The sequence below is a fragment of the Octopus sinensis genome, linkage group LG16, assembly GCF_006345805.1.
Source record: "Octopus sinensis linkage group LG16, ASM634580v1, whole genome shotgun sequence".
Classification (NCBI taxonomy): domain Eukaryota; kingdom Metazoa; phylum Mollusca; class Cephalopoda; order Octopoda; family Octopodidae; genus Octopus; species Octopus sinensis.
In genome coordinates, this window is record NC_043012.1 from 6,641,447 (window position 1) to 6,653,946 (window position 12,500).

Genomic DNA, 12,500 nt, shown 5'->3' on the forward strand with positions numbered 1-12,500 from the left:
GTCTGTAATCAAGTTGTTAATGTGTGATGACATTTTCCTTGTCTTATATCAGCATGAAGTGGGGTCTTTTTAATAATACTGGACCTTGCTACATTTGTCAGATTAAAACAAACCTTAGGTATGAATGCTCAGAAGAACAAATACAATTAAGCAAAACAACAAACAGAAAAATAAAGGAAAGGAAGTTCAAAATAATGAAGAACTACTGTAACAAGAAAAGATCTATGACCCTAGTTTCCTAAGCAGCACAAGGAAAAACTCTGAGACTGGCAAATGAAGTATATTTAGGTTCAGTATCAGAAATAGGTGAGTGACATATCATGTCCAAACAATACCAACCTGTAATACAACACTTCTATCATGCAACGAAGAAGAAATTATAATTATAGATGAAAGTTCCCAAAAGATCGATGAAATATGAAAGGAGAAAGAATGAGAAAAAACACCACAGAGAAAGAAGCCTCATCCTAAAACGAAAACAATGAAAGACGAACAACTTTTCCGAAATGACTATGAAACAATTCCTCAGAAAATCAAAAAGGAAAGGAAGAGAATAAAGATGAATTAAGATACCTCATTTAACTTTTAGAATGACACAAAAACAGATTCAGAATATAAAACAACATGCAAATTACTTGTAAAAGTAAAATTCTGACATTACACCAAGCTAAGAGAGAATACCCTTGATGCACTGTTTGTCAATATTCAGTGTCATAAAAATGCTTAGTGGTGCATTTGGCTGCACTTCAAAACAATTTGAGAAATGGTTCAGGGAACAGGTCATGGAGTATCCTAACTCCAATTAACCAGTAATCAAATTCCAACGGAACTAATAGTGGTAAAAGCTATACAGTAAAGTTTGTGACTTTGGGTAGGTTTGTATGCTTGAGGAGAAGAGAAATGAAATTTGATATTTCATGGTAGTCCTATTGTCTGGGAGAAAAAACTATTACTTTCCAAATTCATATCTAATAGATTATCTGATAAACGCAACATTTAACATCTCTTCAAACAAAAGAAACCTAAAAGAAGCAAAGTACCTATTTTGGCTCCTAAAATATGAGAATATGAGGGTATGTCTGGGTCTCTCCTAAAGAACTACAGCTCATTTACTATATATCCTATTCTCATTTCATTTAACAATCAGCAGTCAACAATTAAGACACAATTATGAACAATCACTTAAGCCACAGAAATGAGCAGTAAAGATCATGATGCCAGTAAACTTACCAACCAACCAACCAACCAACCAACCAACCATTTTATTATTATTATCATCGACATCATCATCATCATCGTTATTATTATCCAGGCTGTGAGTTGGCAGAACCGTTAGCATGTCAGACAAAATGCTTAGCAGCATTTTGTTTGCCTTTATGTGAGTTCAAATTCCACCAAGGTCAACTTTGCCGTTCATCCTTTCAGGGTCGAGAAATTAAGTACCAGTTGTGTACTGGGGTCGATGTAATCAACTTAATCCCTTCCCCCAAATTTGAGGCCTTATGCCTGGAGTAGAAAGGATTATCATTATCATTATTAAGTGAGAGAGCAGTGTGAGCATTCAAAGTGACACTGGGGTAAAATATATGAAGCCCAGTATACCCATCATGACTAACTGTCTGATAAGGGTACACCAGGCACATGCATCACAACTATATGTGCGCAACATGGTGACCTTGTATCAAGATAAACAGCACATGACCAGTTAGAATTTTCTTCAGGTTGAGTAGCCCATCCCTTGCAAAAAATCCCTGAATAGGGGTTATTTAAGGATGTTGAACGAAACACCCATGTTTCCAAAGGTGAATTATCCAAACCCCAAAGAATTCCTCTCAACACATGACTATGATGCTCCCCAACTACTTCTGCTCGTGATCAGAGATGCACATATCGTCAGCCACTAAGGGACATGCTCAACTGGTTACGGTCAAACAAGTGACAAGCAAATCTGTGGTATTGAGCAGAATATTTGTTGTAGCCCATCTTTTATACTAAAACAAAACATGTACAATCAGTCAAGATCAGAAGCCATGAATCGAGTGAAACCCTCTCACAAAATTTCAGGCCTTGTGCTGGAGTAGAAAGGATTATTATTATTTAGGGCCATCTATGGTCTTTTGGCTTGCAGGAGATAGCAGTCAAATCTCCCTCAAATCACATTCTACCTCTGCAATATGAAAGAAAAAACCCCCAGATTATATGATGTAATCCTTGATACTGCCTCATAGGTTGGTTGGATGGTCACAATTAGAAAGCCTTTGATCAGAGGTCTGCTTGATCACGGTTGACCTGAGGCCAAACAACAACAGTTGCAGCAGCAGCCACAGCAGCAGCAGCCACAGCAGCAGCAGCCACAGCAGCAGCAGCCACAGCAGCAGTAAGGAATCGTTATAAATCTATTAGAAGTAGAACAATCCTTTCCACAATAATTGTTCTCAATTTGTTTAGCTTTAACTGATCGATTGTGTGAAAGCGAATAAACCAAGTGTATAAATATAAATTTTATTCACATTAGTATAAACACATTATGTTTTGTCCTTTTACTTGATTTTCTGCAATTTCATGTCAATAATCTTTACAGTGGCTGTGTGGTAAATAGCTTGCTTACCAACCACATGGTTCTGGTTTCAGTCCCACTGCATGACACCTTGGCCAAGTGTTTTCTACTATAGCCTCGGGCTGACCAAAGTCTTGTGAGTGGATTTGGTAGATGGAAACTGAAAGAAGCCCGTTGTATATATATATATATGTGTGTGTGTGTGTGTGTGTGTGTGTGTGTGTGTGTGTGTGTAAGTATGTTTGTGTGTCTGTGTTTGTCCCCACAACATCGCTTGACAACCGATTTTGGTGTGTTTATGGCCCCATAACTTAGCAGCTCAGCAAAAGAAACTCATAGAATAAGTACTAGGCTTACAAAGAAAAAGCCCTGGGATCGACTAAAGGTGGTGCCCCAGCAAATGATTGAAACAAGTAAAAGAATAACTTATATTTTTCTATGTCAGCTACTAACACTAATTACCCAAAATATCTAACGACCATCTCTTCTTTGCACAATTAATCCTTTGACTTAGCCCCCTCCTTGAAAATAACAATTCTAAGCTAAGTCTATCCCTAGACTAATTGTCCTACATTTAAACTAAATGCTCTCTTTAACCGTGTTTTTTTTAATTATATATCTTTGTGAATATTTCTTTTATATTTTCAGGAGTGTCTGTGTGGTAAGTAGCTTGCTTACTAACTACATGGTTCTGAGTTCAGTCCCACTTTGTGGCACCTTGAGCAAGTATCTTTTGCTATAGCCTCTACTCCAGCACAAGGCCTGAAATTTTGTGAGAGGGTTTCACTCGATTACATAGACCCTAGTATGCAGCTGGTACTTGATTTCTCAACCCACAAAAGGATGAAGGGCAAAGTTGACCTTGGTGGAATTTGAACTCACATAAAGATGGATGAAATGCTGCTAAGCATTTTGCCTGGCATGCTAGTGGTACTGCCAGCTCCTAGCCGGGATAATAATAATAAGTACCAGGCAGTGGCTTTCATGGCTTCTGATCTTAAAAAGCCTTGTGAGTGGATTTGGTAGACAGAAACTGAAAGAAGCCCGTCATATATAAGTATATATATATATGTATGTGTGTGTGTATATGTTTGTGTGTCAGTGTTTGTCCCTCCCAACACCACTGGACAACCAATGCTGGTGTGTTTATGTCCTCCATAACTTAGTGGTTCAGCAAAACAGACCGATAGAATAAGTACTAGCTTACAAAGAATGAGTCCTGGGGTCGATTTGCTCAACTAAAGGTACTGCTCTAGCATGGCCGCTGTCAAATGACTGAAACAAGTAAAAGAATATTGTATATATATAGTGTATGTGAAGGTGCATGGCTCAGTGGTTAGAGCAATGGGCTAACAATCATGAGGTAGTGAGTTCAAATCCTGGACTGGGCTGTGAGTTGTGTTCTTGAGCAAGTCATTTTTATTTTGCATTGCTTCAGTTCACTCAGCTGTAGAAATGAGTTGTGACGTCACTGGTGCCAGCCTGTATCGGCCTTTGCCTTTCTCTTGGACAACATCAGTGGTGTGGAGAGGGGAGACTGGTATACATGGTTGACTGCTGGTCTCCCATAAACAATCTTGCCTGGACTTTCTAGGTGCAATCCCATGGTCACTTATGACCGAAGGCAGTCTTTATATATTGTATATAACAAGATGTGCTTATGCTTACCCAGGAACCTAAAATGGGGAATCCCTGGAATGCATATACATTTGTGTGTATACATAACAGTGTATAATTCTATCTCTGTCATCATGGAAAGGATGAATGATGATGAAAATAGAATTCTACACATCGATGTGTACACACAAATGTACACTCGTACATTTCAGGGATTCTCTATTACAGGTTCCTGGGTGAATGTTTGCACACAGCCCCACATACATAGGGAATACAAATACATACACACACATAAACAGTAATGAAACATACTTGTGTGTTATTGTGACACACACACACAGGAGTGCAAGTTTATTCACATACACGCACACATATTTGTGGCACTCTGTCGGTTACGATGATGAGGGTTCCAGTTGATCTGATCAACGAAACAGCCTGCTCGTGAGATTAACATGCAAGTGGCTGAGCACTCCACAGGCATGTGTACCCTTAACGTAGTTCTCAGGGAGATTCAACATGACACAGAGTATGACAAGGCTGATCCTTTGAAATGTAGGTACAACAGAAGCAGGAAGAAAGAGTGAGAGGAAAATGTGGTGAAAGAGTACAGCAGGGTTCACCACCACCCCCTGCCAGGTGTTTTCACTCAATAAACACTCACAACACCTGGTCTGGGAATCGAAACTGTGATTCTATGACCTTGAGTTTGCTGCCCTAACCACTGGGCCATTGTGCCTCCACACACATACATGCATATATCAACCAATTTCTGTAACTGTAAACCCAAACCCAAAGAATTTTCTTTACTCAACCCTTTAACAATGAAATTAAATTCCTTGCTTATTCAAATAACGATGTTAAATATCGTTCCCAAAAATAGAATATGTATTTTCTGCAAGTTACATTACCTTAATAAAGTTGACATATCATCAACATCATTTAACCTCTGTTTTCCATGCTGGCATGGATGGGTTAGGGTTAGGGTAAGGGTTTGATAGAAGCTGGTAAGCCTGGGAGCCATATCAGGCTCTGTTGTCTGCTCTGGCATGATTTCTACAGCTGGGTGCACTTCCTCAAGCAAACCACTTTACACAGTGTACCAGGTACTTTTTATATGGCACCAGAACTAGTGCTTTGTGTGTGATCCAGCGCCAGTGCATTTTATGCAACACAACCATTGGTGCCTTTTACATGGTGCCAACACCAACAAAGTCACAAAAATATGGAATGCTTCACAAATTTTTCTGTCATCCTTATGCAGGGGCGATGCTAATCTTCTTGGTATCATTCCAGTTTTAATATATGTATTGCTGAAATAGTTATAAACATGACATTCCTGAACAAAAGAGGGACTGGTTTACAAAAATGCTTTTTGCAGTTTGACTAAACATTTCAAAGTGGTACTCCAGCATGGCCACAGTCTAATGACAGAAACAAGTAAATGAAGAACGAAAATATTCTTTTCTGCTCTAGGCACAAGGCCTGAAATGTTTTAGGGAGTGGGAGGGGCCAGTCGATTAGATTGACCCCAGTATGCAACAGGCACTTAATTTACTGACCCTGAAAGGATGAAAGGCAAAGTCGTCAACCTTGGTTTGAACTCAGAATGTAAAGGCAGACAAAATATGGCTAAGCATTTAACCCTGTATGCTAATGTTTCTGCCAGCTTGCTGTCTTGAAGAACAAAAAAATATTGGCACCAACATAAATAAATTACTATTATTTTTTGAGCATCTGAAATTTAGAAAGTTCCGTATTAATCTAAGAACCTGTCAAGAGAACATCCACCAGCTTGATCTTATAACTGAATTTACATTCCCACAAATCCTCTCCTCTTATTATAATTCCATTCAGATTTAGGGTTTATTAAAGGAGTATAAATCAATCCCTTTATTTATATTCCTATAATATTTCATTGCCAGATGTTCCGTGGAGAGGGTCAGGATCTGAAGACAAAGTCTTAATTGATTCTTCGTTTTATTCTTTTCTACTCTAGGCAAAAGGCCTGAAATCTTTCGGGGGAAGGGGCCAGTTGATTAGATTGACCCCTAGTATGCAACTGGTACTTAATTTATTGACCCTGAAAGGATGAAAGGCAAAGTAGACCTCAGCGGAATTTGAATTCAGAATGTAAAGACAGACGAAATACCTATTTCTTTATTACTCACAAGGGGCTAAACATAGAGAGGACAAACAAGGACAGACAAACGGATTAAGTTGATTATATCGACCCCCAGTGCATAATTGGTACTTATTTAATCGACCCCAAAAAGATGAAAGGCAAAGTTGACCTTGGTGGAATTTGAACTCAGAACGTAGCGGCAGATGAAATACCGCTAAGCATTTCACCCGGCGTGCTAATGTTTCTGCCAGCTTGCCGCCTTTGTTTGTTTTATTGACTTGGGAAGTATGGAAAGCGAAGTTGATCTTGTCAGGATTTGAATTCGGAATGTAAAGAGCAGAAACCAAATACAGGAAGGCATTTTGTTTAACTTTCTAACAATTCTGTTGAATTGAATTATTTCGCTCTGAAACAATTGTTGTCAACAAGCATCCATTGTTGATCCTAGGAAGTGAATTTAATACAAAATGCACTCATCTTAGACAAATATCAGTTAGTTACAAAACAATGAAAATATGTACATCTTGAATCAAAATATAAATTCACCTGTATTGTTAACATTGTTATTTATGAACGTGTAACACCAGCAGCTCTCCTGTATTTAAGATTTCAATAAAATTTCTGAATAAACAAATTTTAACCAGCTACCCTTCAATACATAACTGTTGCCCTCACAATTGACTCTAATTACAACAACACCCACAACAAAAATGACGAAATTTCATAAAAACAGTCTCTGCTTCAATCAAATAAAATAAACCTTTTTTTTACAAAAAGAAGCAACAAGTACAAATAACTTTCTAATAATCTTTTGGACGGAATCGGTGAAGCTCCATTACTTATGAAAGACTTTGTGACCACAATTGATAAGAAACAAATAAAGGTGATGTTGACAATGGTTTTGAAATATAGAAATTGAATATTTGCAATATAAAGAAGCAAACTTTTAGCAAATAAATTCTTGTGTGTAGACACAATTGATGTTGAAATCATGGTGTAGGAATATGAGAGTTAATGAACCAGCTAAGAACAGCTTGTCGTGCTCATAAATACATCATCATCATCATCATCATCATCATCGTCGTCGTTGTTGTCGTCGTCATCATCATCATCATCATCATCATCATCATCATCATCATCATCATCATCATCATCTTTCTCTAATTCCTTTTCCTTCTTCTCCTCCTCCTCCTCTCCCTCCTCCTTATCATCATCATCATTGTCTTTGTTGTCATGGTTATTGTCATTTCACATCCATTTGTACTATGCTTGTATGGGTCAGAGGAAATTTGTTGAGACAAATCTTCTATAACCCCGATGCCCTTCTTGTCAACAACCCTCACTTGTTTCCAAGCAAAGGCAATATTTCCCCATGACCAGACATATTTTTTCATGGAAGACTGGAAAACGAACAACCTCGCTTGCATAACAATGACACTCAGTTACAATCATCATGTGGTGTCTAGACAAGGACACACACACACACACATGCATCACAGGTTTCTTTCAGTTTCTGTCTACCAAATCCACTTACAAGGCTAATAGTAGAAGACACTTGCCAAAGGTGTCATGCATTGAAGCTGAACCCAAATCACATGATTGGGAAGTAAGCCTGAAGTATGCCTGAGCCTGTTATGCATGGAATAACATGGAAAGACCATTAAACAACAAAAGAGATAAAAGAAAATGAAGTAAAGGACATTCTTAAATTCATAAAATTGTTAAAACAGAATTGGATGTGACGTGTTTAAAGGATTTATAACAAACAGACGGATGAACAATCTAACAGGGTGAATTCTGAGGGAGTTTGAAAGAAACGGAAAACAACAACGACCAACATGGAAGCACGAAGCGAAGCAATTTGTCAAAATTTTAAGGATAGAAAGAAAATCAAAACTGAAAAATGTAGAGAAGTAAAAAGGGGTCTTTATCCAGCAGCAGGAATTGATTGGAGATCAAGTAATAAAGTTACTTGGACACTCCAGTGACACCATATCACAAGGTTTGTCCTGTTTTACATTATGGTTCATTCAACTCACAGACACACAACAGAGTGTCTCATCTTTAATGTGAGAACTTCTGCTCCACAAGGTATGAATATAGGTGTAGGAGTGGCTGTGTGGAAAGTAGCTTGCTTACGAATCATGTGGTTCCGGGTTCAGTTCCACTTGGGCAAGTGTTTTCTACTATAGCCTTGGGCCGACCAAAGCCTTGTAAGTGGATTTGATAGACAGAAACTGAAAGAAGCCCATCGTATATATATATGTATATATATATATATATATATATATATATATATATATATATATATATATATATATATATATATATATATATATATATATATATATATATATATATATATATATATATATATATATGAAAAAACAAGTCAAAAATAGAAAATGCTAAGATAATTTTATAGTGAATCTTTCAGTACCGGTTTCGGTCATTTTGAGACCTTTTCAACTGTAACGATTAAATAATTAAATTTAGAAAAATTAGAAGAAAAGTTTTTTTAAGGGAATATTTCTATAGTAGTGTTCAGATATAAGTGGCATTCTGCCTTTTTCTGACTCCCTTGTTTGCACTTGTGTGTTCGAGGTCGTTGTGAGTTCTTGGTAGGGTAGGAGAAGCAGAAGGCTGATGTGGAGAGGGGTAGGGAAATCTGGGAATGCCTTGTAAGAAAAACTTACAACCAAAAGCCTTACCATACATCTCCACACACAACCCTCTCAATAACGAAGCCTTCGGCAACATCCTCCACAACATACCCCTCCTAAAAAAAGACCACAGAATGAACACAATCCTCCAAACACACACGATCATAAAAAGCAAAAGACAGCCTAGATCCATGAAAAGTCTCCTAACACAAGCCCGAAGTCACTCTTCAACACAGAAGCCGACAGTAAAAAAATGTGGAAGACCCAATTGCGGGATATGCGACTATCTAATTGAGGGATCAGAGTTCTCCTTCAAACAGGGACAACGGTTTACAGTGAAAAGCAACTTCACATATGCTTCGGAGAACCTAATATACTCACTAACCTGCTCCGGGTGTCAAGAGCAGTACATAGGCCAAACAAAAAATGGTTTGCGTAAACGAATGGCCCTGCACAGATCCCAGATAAAAATTCCCCAAAACAGAAAAATAGCTTTTAGCCAACACATAGATACTTGCGCCAACAAAAAAACACCAAACTTCAGGATTTTCCCCCTCTACCAATTTAGGGACGATACAACCTCGAGACAACGAATAAGTAAAGAAAATCTCTTTATTACAAAATACAGGCCACTTCTTAACGGGTCTACAACAAACAATTAATATACCTCAACTTTAGAATAAAAGAAATATATACACACACAAATATTACATTCCATAGAATCCATTACTAATCAGCCCCATCACAGCTATACTTTCACCCATATTCTCCCTTCTCTGTATTTTTCTTCTTCTTCCTCTTCTTCTTCATCATCATCATTATCATCATCATCATCGTCATCATCATCACCACCATCATCATCATCATCTTCTCCTTCCCCTTCTTCTTCTTCTTCTTCTTCTTCATCATCATCATCAACATCGTCATCTTCTTCTTCTTCTTCTACTTCTCCACCTTCTACCCCTTAACCTTGTCACTAATGCCTTTCAGTATAACGCCTACGCAAATTCCATAAACAATTCCTGAATTCAACTGTGACTGCTGTCCGCCACTGACCATTCAAAATACGACCATCAAGGCATTCCCAGATTTCCCTAACCCCTCTCCACATCAGCCTTCTGCTTCTCCTACCCTACCAAGAACTCACAATGACCTCGAACACACAAGTGCAAACAAGGGAGTCAGAGAAAGGCAGAATGCCACTTATATCTGAACACTACTATAGAAATATTCCCTTAAAAAAACTTTTCTTCTAATTTTTCTAAATTTAATTATTTAATCGTTACAGTTGAAAAGGTCTCAAAATGACCGAAACCGGTACTGAAAGATTCACTATAAAATTATTTTAGCATTTTCTATTTTTGACTTGTTTTTTCATATATATCAACTCGTGTGTTCCTTTCCACCCTTATACATATATATATATATATATATATATATATATATATATATATACATATATATGTATATATACATATATATATATATATATATATATATATATATATATATAATATATATATATATATATATATATATATATATATGTATGTATGTATGTATGTGTGTATATGTTTGTGTGTCTGTGTTTGTTCCCCCAACATCACTTGATAACCGATGGTGGTCTGTTTATGTCCCTGTCACTTAGCGGTTCAGCAAAAGAGACCGATAGAATAAGTACTAGGCTTACAAAGAATAAGTTCTGGGGTCGATTTGCTCGACTAAAAAGGCAGTGCTCCAGCATGGCCACAGTCAAATGACTGAAACAAGTAAAAGAGTAAAACAGAGTATCTGCCACAGCTTCCTTCAAACACTGCTTTCTGTCTTCATCTTCTCAAGCTCACTTAAAGTGCCTGCTTCCTTTCTGTATAATATTTTTTGTTGTTGTTTTTTTCAATTAAAAATGCTCTGTGTTAATATTGCACATACAGATATACCTGTACAGGTGTATATACACCTAAGTTATTGTGCATGCATATTTATGAATATGTGTCTGTATACAATAAGGACATACAATTTCTGGACATGTTCCTTCTCGTACAGGCGTACACGAGCAGGCTTATGTTTACAATCTCTGCTGTAACTACTGGCTAAATACTTCATTCATTCAAAATTATGGACATTCTTTGGTGGTCTTTATACTAAACAGCTTTTCTAGATGTGGTTGACCTTTGTCTCCAGTTGGTTCTTTGTACTTAGTCTCTGTAATTATTAGCTGTTATTTCCCTCTTATCACAGAATTCTGACCCTCTTACACCAATCTTAAACCTCTCTCTTTCTCTTTCTCTTTCTCAGCTTCTTCAATATTTAATCCCTTCATTATTGCCTTACATACAGCACCACTTCCTCTTTCTTTGGAACTTTCTGATAAAGGAAAAGACCCAAAATGCTGGGTTCAGTGATGAAAATGGGTTTTAGGAATTTAAAAACTGGAGGCACCCTAAGGTTCAAGAGACTGGGGTTAGGAAAAAGAGGACTAAATACTATAAGGTGTTCCCCATTTCATGAGCTTAAAAGTAGATGAAGGATCACTATTCTTTTGAGTACTCTGCCCCACCATTTCCATCAGTGGTTGAATTCCATATTCCCTGTAGCAACTGCACTTAGCAGACTTTGCTAATAATGTGAGGAGATGAGAAAGAAAGAAATAATTTTAGAAATCAATAAGAAATAGTAACATCCTTAACATGAAGAGAAAAATCTTGGAAATCTAGAGATTATTATATTTGAAGGATTCTCAGCAGTTTATGCTTCGACAAAGACAAGGGTGCACACAAACACAGACAAACGCATACATACACACATGCACATGGAAACACACACATGAACTAAATATAAGTGGTTGGAATACAGTAATCTCTGAGAATACTCCAGTGTAAACCATTAATCCTCAAACGTATCTTGAATGCAATGAATGATAAACTTCAAAGTTAAGTAAGAGCAGCAAAATAGAAATTATTGGCTTAAAATTTTGGCACAAGGCCAGCAAGTGTTGAGAAGGTGGGGTAAGTCAACTACATCGACCCCAGTGTGCTACTGGTACTGATTTCATTGACCCTGAAAGGATGATAGGCAAAGTTGACCTTGGCAGATTTGAACTCAGAACATAAAGAATATAAAGCATTTTCCCCGGCATGCAAATGGTTCTTCCAACTTGCCACCTTAGTAAAAGCACGGATGACCTGAGCAGGATTTGAACTCAGAGCGTTTAAAAGAACTGCGACAGATTGATACTGCAAAGCAATTTTCTCAATGTTCTAAGAATTTTGTCAAGTCACCACTCAAAAAACACAAAATACCAATTAATGAAAAATTTAGTCATCCCCATGAACCTTTTCCCAAGTTATTATCATCATCCTCATCCTCATCATTTAACGTCTGCTTTCTATGCTGGCATGGGTTAGACGGTCTGACTGGAACTGGTAAGGCAGAGAGCTGCGCCAGGTTCCAGCCTGATTTTGGATTGGTTTCTATGGCTGGATGCCTTTCCTAATGCTGACCATTCCAAGAGTGTAGCAGATGCCTTTTACTTGTCACTAGC

General features: G+C 37.5%; 1 protein-coding gene and 1 non-coding gene across 5 annotated transcripts in view; both read right to left on the reverse strand.

The window, feature by feature from the left end:
* Window positions 1-12,500, reverse strand: part of LOC115220440 (synaptogenesis protein syg-2) — a 675,863-nt gene that overhangs the window by 260,661 nt on the left and 402,702 nt on the right. The window lies entirely within an intron of this gene.
* On the reverse strand, window positions 5,391-5,493 carry LOC115220649. The gene has a single exon (XR_003882576.1). It is a non-coding gene; the product is annotated as a U6 spliceosomal RNA (small nuclear RNA).